This window comes from Corvus brachyrhynchos, unplaced genomic scaffold, assembly GCF_000691975.1.
Source record: "Corvus brachyrhynchos isolate BGI_N302 unplaced genomic scaffold, ASM69197v1 scaffold28, whole genome shotgun sequence".
Taxonomy (NCBI): Eukaryota; Metazoa; Chordata; class Aves; order Passeriformes; family Corvidae; genus Corvus; species Corvus brachyrhynchos.
Window position 1 is genome coordinate 3,513,126 of NW_008246058.1, and position 7,194 is coordinate 3,520,319.

A 7,194-nucleotide genomic window follows, 5' to 3' on the forward strand; every position below is an offset into this window, starting at 1 on the left:
GCAGCTTCTCTCTCCGAACTGACCCCACACCCAGGTGTAGACAAAGGAGTAGCCAGGCCCGCCCCACTTCCCTTTTTGTCTTTCTTAAGTACAGCTATTTGTCCCCTAGCAACATGCATATGGGAGAAAATTCCTTTAACAGGAAAACCTAAGACTAAACTAAAACCCCAACAAAACTCTACAAAGTACACATTTTCTACTCTAGTCCAGTGTGTAAAAGGGTTCAAATCTGCCTAGAGAGGACAGAAAAAAATAGGAATCATGTTGGATTTTCAAGTGAAAAAAATATTATAAGGTTTTATTTTCCACAGAGTAAAATTAAAAGCAAGGAAGAACAAGTCACAAACCTCCAAGTGGAACCAACTTTTGCTGGCGTAGAGGGAGGCAGCTGACCCAAATCACCAGAAGGGCAGTGACACAGCTGGAACTGGACAGCGGACCTCCCACATGCACCTATTCTGCCTCCCATGTGGCTGTCCTTCATCAGTTCTTCTCCCTGGATCAAAAACATTTTATCTGGTTAATTATTTCTAGAGCACTTTTCGCCTGCCATATCACTTGTTCTGAATTATGTGTGAGGTATAGATGAGAAAATATGTGTATTGTGCCTCTGCACCAGCAAGGAAAGCTGCTTGTGCAGTCTTCCTTTCCACAATCCACATTTTCCAGACATACAACTTTCCCTTTTTCTCTCTGTTCCCTTCTTGAGAATTTCATTGCCTTTCACCTAAACTTTTGCTCATTTCCTTCCTCGTATCTTCAAAAGCAAGGAAAAGAAAAAAAAAAAGAGGTAGACATATTTAATAGCTGAATTTTCTGGCCGAAGAACACTGCAGCAAACTCAGAGTAAAAAGTAAATTTCACAAATTTCAGCTTTTTAATGAATGCCAGATAGAGCTCACTGGAAGAAATTAAGATGTAAGAATTTGGTGCTGTGAAGGAGGTTTTATTGGTATTCTGTCCTCCTGAATCATCAGCACTGTAAAATTATGAGCTCTTTTGTCCATAGTGATACATGAGGGATTAATTTGGTCTTTCTTGCTACTTTACAACGCTCTGGACAGCAGGTGTTACATGACTCAGACTGAAGCACAGTTTTGCTGAGCTATGGGCTCATTGCCTGTCTCAGAGGGGTGGCCCCTCAATGCACACCAGCAGGGAAGCACCACAACCTCCTCTTTTCCCACAAGCTCACAGGACACGGGCACAAAGATATCAGCATTGAAACTCCATCAAATGGGCTGTAAGAGGAGCAGGGAGGAAGATGAAGGAGGGAAAAGGTTAGCTATAGAGTTGAGCATTTCTCCAAGTAGTGCCTGAGAAAACACAAGGACACCATTCTTATTTACACCTATGGCATTTGTGGAATATGATTCATGCATTACACTGAGAATTGAGGTGTTGGGCTGGAGAGATGGGGCCAGTGCTCGAGTCCTGGTTCTGGGATAGTGTGTGCCACCAGTTCCCTTCATGGACCTCACTCAGTCATCTCCGAAGACTCTTCCATGGTGGGTCACTCCCAGGGCTTGCTTAATGCAATATCACTTTTTTTAAAAAAAATCCCTTGTATCTAACCCTTTAAATCTGAATTAATATGTAGCTATATCCTTTTAATATCCACTTACAATTTCCCTCTAGAAAACATAACATTCATTTTACAACCAGTATATTAATTTCTTCCACTAGTAGAAACCAGTTTCTCTTACACATTTCCTCTGTTCCAGCCTTGGAATATTTTCATGCTGCTTTGACACAGATAAAAAACCTGTAGCACTCTGTAGAAAATGTGGGAAAAAACTAATCTTATTAAATCAAAGAATACATTAAAACAGAAACAGACTTCAAAAAAGCTTCACTGGCTATGGTTAGTCAAGGTGCAACCTCTCACGGTGGAATGCTGGTATCATTCTATGGACTTTAATAGAAATAAAAGGAACTGAGTGAAATTTTAAATGGATTCAAAAATCTTTCACCAACAAATTTCTGATCCAGAATTGCTCTTAATTAAGTCCTTCATTTCTTTTCATTCACCACTCTCTGGATACCTGAATCACTTTTATTGCACCAGAAGAGGGATCATGAAATAATTTATAAAAATAATCAATCTTCTGCCCAGCCTGTCACAAGTAATCCGCTACTAACAGAAGTGGGAGGCTGAGTTTGCACTGGAGACAGTCGTTGGGGGATACTGTAATGTGGTACATTTTTCATCTGATCTACAAAGTTCACTTAATAATTGCCATCTGACCTGAGGTCAAGATAAGACACAGAATTTAGATGACATGCAAATAAGTCACGTCTGCCCCTTTCTTGGTCTTTGAGGTTCTGTCTGAGCGGAGTTTTTTTTTGTTACTGTCTCCTCTGCTCATATTCTGCATGTAATAGTCCATAATGTTACTCCGCATATAATGATATGTTGGAGTAAAAAAGAAGTGTCCTGATACAATAACATATCTTCCACAATTCAGTGTATTGTGCACTCCCAAAGTATCTTTCAACTGGAAAGCTTTAAGAACAACTTTATAGATCCACTGGGATTAACAATGGAGAAAATAAACTGATTTCTTTCACCATTTTTTTCTTTCTCCATGGCTGGCTGCAGTACATGCCTAAGAAACAGGGACAACAGAGCAAGTGACTGGATCTGCCTGACTCCCCCACCTTTCTCCAAGCGATACAGCTTGGCAGGTTACACCAGACTAATTGTGACGGTGACTTTTGCAGTTAGACTACATGGGTCTCAGCTGATGCATTTGGATACATTCAGAGTCAAAGACCCAGAAAAAATAGAAAGGTCTTGAAATATATGTTAGGTTTCTATTAGGGAGAAAGAAGTAATACCCCCTTCCACCCCAGGATGGGTAGAATAAGAAGCAATCAAGGAAATGTGAAAGATTTTACATATTGGAAAGCAGAAAACACTTTCTGTGAGAGCAATAGATGTTCTACTACCTTCCCACCTGCTCTGAAGCAAGGATCCTTCTAATCCTACAATTTCCTCTATAATAAACACTTGTAAGTTTCCTCAATTGTAATTGCTTGAGATAAAATTTTCCAGCCTGGGAAATCTCCCTGGACCTGAGCTTTAGTCAAACTTTCAGCCCAAGCAACAACAAAATTTTATGTTCTACCACTTGTCTTGACTCCATTGCTAAGTTGGACTGGAAGGATTTGGTTTGGAAAAACTGCAGTCTTTGCTGTTCCCAGTCATCCAATCCAAACTGGAAAAATTACTTTAGAAAACCCCAAACCTCAATACGTACCTGTGGTGGATGGTTAGGCTGTGGTACAAAGAACAGAGACAGTGTGCGGTAAGACAGTCCCTAGTACCAGAGACTTCTGTTCAGATCACGGTGAGAAAAGAAGCCTGTCTCAGAATGCATTGTTCTCTTATGTTAATCTACCCCAGTTGGCTGTTGGCTGCTCCGCCTCCTTGCTACCTTTTATGTTTCATATCCCAGAAAGTTCTCCACTCCAGGTTCCCCCCATTGGCCTTTGCCCCTCACCACTCCCCCAGAGCTTCCCCATGGGTCCCCATTCCCTAGTCCCGCCTTTGTACCGCCCCCGTACTTAAACCTAGACCCTCCATTGGTCTCAGTCTTTGCCTCTGGGATCCTTCACAGTGTGGAAGCAACAGACCGCTCCTGTGGAAATCTATGCAAAGATCCTTCCAGCCTCTTTGCTGTCAACTTGTATTACTGAAGCTATCCATGCGTTTGTATGTGCACGTGTGTGTGAGTGGATATAGCTGATCCTGCTGAGTGCCTTCGCTTTGGAGACGCTTTTTAGAGATCGCTACACCTTGCACTCAGGCACAGAAGCTGCGGAGCTCGAGATAGTGATACATACCCAACAGAATTTGTATTTTGTGGTTATCAAATAGAAAAACTCTGCATTCAGAGAATTGAGCTCAAATAAGTGATGTTTGAGCAGGTGTTGAAGAAGTTCCTTTTACTGGTACTTTTGACAGTAGGTGTAACACTCACAAGGTCTTTAATGTCTCACATGTGGCTTTTTTTCCATTGTAAATGAAATGAAAAAGTGATGCAAGTGTGGCTACATCTCCAATAATTGGTATAGGACCTATCTCAGGCCCTTATCTCTGCTTAAACACTCTTCTTGAATTTGGAAACTGAGATGAAGCACAAGCCTTTCCCATCTATTTGATGTCAGCCTGCCAGGATCGCTAAATCAGCTGCTCCTGTTGCCAGAGTGCTGTACAAAGCTTCTGCACCTTCACCTGCCTGAGGGGAGATAGCCATTCAGATCCTGTCGGCCTTTCTGAACAGGATGTGCTCCCTGCTACCATTCATGGAACCAGCATCCAGCTTCTGATCTGGTTTCATGATGAAACGGGCTTTTTTTCAATCAAACACCTACTTGCAACACAGTTTAATTCTTCAGCTATTATTAACTTTAATAATAGCAATTAGCAGATTGGAAGAGCCTACTTGACTTCTGAAGTCTCTGCAATGATTTTCCTGCTATCAAAGAACAGCAAAGTTCTGAACCCTGATAGAAATACAAGAAACATCTGTATCAGAACAGCTGTGGAAATGTGACAATGATATCACCATTTGAACAAAAATAAACAGCTATCTCATATTGTGCAAAAGTGACTGATGGGAAAATGCTGTGATGATAGCAGAATCATGGTATTTTCCCTTGGTCAAATAGAGAGGTGAGATAATTCCCCCTTTCTTCATGTTATCTCAGATAGGTCACGCCCAAGCATTGGCTGAGATGAGGCAATGCAGTCTGTGTGAGGACAGAGAGATACTTGCTGGGGCAGTTGTGCTGGGCCTGGCAGTGATCTCACAGGATCAAAAGAGAAAAATACTCTGCAGGAGGAAAGACATAAGTGTTTTGGGGACTTCCTTGCATAAAACTTTTCATTCCCCTGTACAAGGGAGGCATGTGTCAAGAGCAGACAATGAGAGAAGGGTGCCTGGAGCTAGAAGCTGTCCCTCAGGTGCTGGAGAGGGACTTCTGTCTGGGAGCTGGCACTGGGGAAAACTGTCTAATGAGCTGCATTTGAAGCTCTGCAAGAGGCACAGTGTCACTCATCCTGGGTGGCAGGTCCCAGTGGTACTGCCTGTGCACATCTCTAACTCCCCCGGTGCACAGGCTTCTCACTTTCCCAAGACTTCTCACAAGGCAAGGCAGGGGTGGCAACATGACGGATTTAGCTCAGCCAAGCCAAATTAAGGTAGCTGCACTTCAAGTAGGGGAAAAGATTACAGAAGAGAAAGGCAGAATAAATGAACCCAATCTCAGTTAAATGAACCCAACCTCAGATCCTACCTGTGTAGAAACATTCCTCCCTGGTAGTTGCTGAGATGCCCTGAGGCTTTTCTCATCTGAAGAGCAGAAAGAAGTTCAGGCATTGACACTCCTCTTCCTGCATGCTGCTTTCAGTGTTGAACCCTAAAAGGATTTGACCTCTGAGGTCTTAGCCCTGACCAAATACCTTCCACATCCCTCCTGTGGTGGCTGTGGCTGAGCTCTCTCTTGCTCTTTTTATCTGTGATGGGCCTCCTTCCCAGCTGCATTTGAATTCTGCTTGCTAGTTCTTCCCTGTGGTAGGAAGGCAGCCTTGGCTCAGATTATTGTTATATTGGACCATCTGCTCTAACAAAAGACAGGCTCCAAAAGACAGGCTTGGAGGGATAATGTGCAAATGTAACAGGACTTCTCTTGTCCTCCTAGGCAGCCCTTCAGTTCTAGAGTCTTCTTAGGCTGAAGCTTTCCTTCTGAATTCCTATGACTCACACTTTGTAAGACACATTTATTGTACAGACACCATGGGAAACCCACGGCCCTGCTGGACTTTGTCTCTCTACAGGGACCTAGAACTACATCACTAATGCAGAGGCTGGAGTTGTCCAAACTGCTCATTCCCACACCTGCCCACACACTGCTCACAGAGGACCTGCTGGGAAGTCAATATCTATTTATTTATTGTGCTGTGGGGTACAGAGGAAGCAGCTGAAAGGTTTTTCATTACCTTGGTCACTACCAGAAAGCAAACTTTTTCCTTGATTTAAATAACTATGAAGGCACACTTTCTGAGTGCCTAAAACTCTTTGAAGGGTTTTACCACCTCCCTGACTGTGACAGTGTGCTTTCCCCTCTCCCTTTTCCTGCTTATGCAATAGCCACCAGTGGTGGTCATGAAGGCCATGTCCAGCTTAGAAAGAACAACACAATAATTAAGGGCCATAAATCTTGTTCAACAGCTGAGGACTAGTTGAGCATGTGCCAACCCAGAATACAACTGGTGTGTAAATATGACTATGTCAATCATCCTACTCCATAAATAGCAGGCAGCCCAGGGTCCATTGGATTCTCCTGCAGGGCAGCAGGCTGCATGACACAATCTCCCCTTGTGTAGGGATGCCTCCCTAGGTTACTCTCGAGGCTGACAGATGCTTACATGCTAAACTTTGAAATCTTACCTAAGGGATATAAGGAATTGATTGTGCCTATATAACCCTCTAGACATAAGTGGTTGACTGAGTCTGGGACTAAACTTGGATCTGGCTGCACCTACATCTCCATCTCCTAACCACAAAGGCTTGATTGGTGGGTTTATTAAAATAGCTTGTTCTTGGTCAGTGCTGCTGTGCAATCTGAACTCAGGAGCTCTCTCTCCACTGTCACTCTGAATTCTCTGCTACGTACTGTTTGTTCCTTCTTCCAGCATTGAAATGCTCATGACTAGGAGGGCTCAATTCTGCAGCCACTGACTGCTATAAATGCTTCATGGCATCTCCTGCCCCATCTCAGTATGTCCCATAAGGTGTTATTTGCAGCCAGAGCTCATATCCAGGCTTGGATAAGCATCTTCAGATCTCCTGGAGAGGATGGGCTGGTGAGGTCTTCGCATCAGGTGCTGCAGGGGGGGATGGTGGTGTGAGCACAAGCAACTGACTGTGCTGCTTCTGCTCTGCCTCCCAGTGCCTGCACCACTTTACCCATGCAAATGGGGCATCTCATGGTGGCCCTGCCCTCATGTCTCCAAGGTGATGTCTCTCCATGCCACCCACTGCTTCAGAACTGCACCCTGACAGCCTGGATGGGAGAAATTGATCCCCAGGGTTGCAGTCACGCTGCAGGAGTTTAGAGGAGCTTTTTTTTTTTTTTCCCAGAGAGGTTTATTGTGGGTTTTTTCCCAGCCCCCGCCCCCCCCCT